A 721-nucleotide genomic window follows, 5' to 3' on the forward strand; every position below is an offset into this window, starting at 1 on the left:
CCGAAATAGGATCAACCCCCATAACTTCATACCCAGGGGAAATCCTTCACGTTGACATTTATTCGACAGACAAAACACATTTTCTCACAACAATAGATAAATTCTCAAAATTTGCAATGGTTTTTCCAATAAAATCCAGAGCCATAGTGGATATTAAGGAACCAATCTACGGACTCCTCAACTTTTACAAAAACACTAAATTTCTGGTTTGCGATAACGAGAGGCCACTGAATTCAGAAACTATTAGAGCAATCTTATAAAACCACTTTGGAGTCACGATCTACACCACGCCACCGGCTCACAGTACGACGAACGGCCAGGTGAAGAGGTTCCACAGTACACTTACGGAAATTGCACGCTGCCAAAAGCTCGAGACTTGCATTTCCGACACGGTCGAATTAATTCTGCTAGCAACGGCTAAGTACAACCGCACCGTCCATTCCGTGACAAACAGGAAACCTATAGATATCATCCATGCAGCGCCAGACGAACTGGTTAACGAAATAAAGAATAGACTTATACAAACCCAACAAAATGACTTAAAAAGACACAATATAAAGAGACGAATAAGACAATATAAACCAGGGGAAAAGGTTTTTGTGAAGACGAATAAGAGAATAGGAAACAAATTCACTAAACTTTACACCGAAAAAACAGTCCAGAGCGATTTAGATACCTTTGTTTTAATCGACGGACGTAAAGTTCACAAAACCAACTTAAA

Source organism: Rhagoletis pomonella, unplaced genomic scaffold (assembly GCF_013731165.1).
Source record: "Rhagoletis pomonella isolate Grant_MI unplaced genomic scaffold, Rhpom_1.0 Rhpom_scaffold_00003, whole genome shotgun sequence".
In the NCBI taxonomy this organism is placed as follows: domain Eukaryota; kingdom Metazoa; phylum Arthropoda; class Insecta; order Diptera; family Tephritidae; genus Rhagoletis; species Rhagoletis pomonella.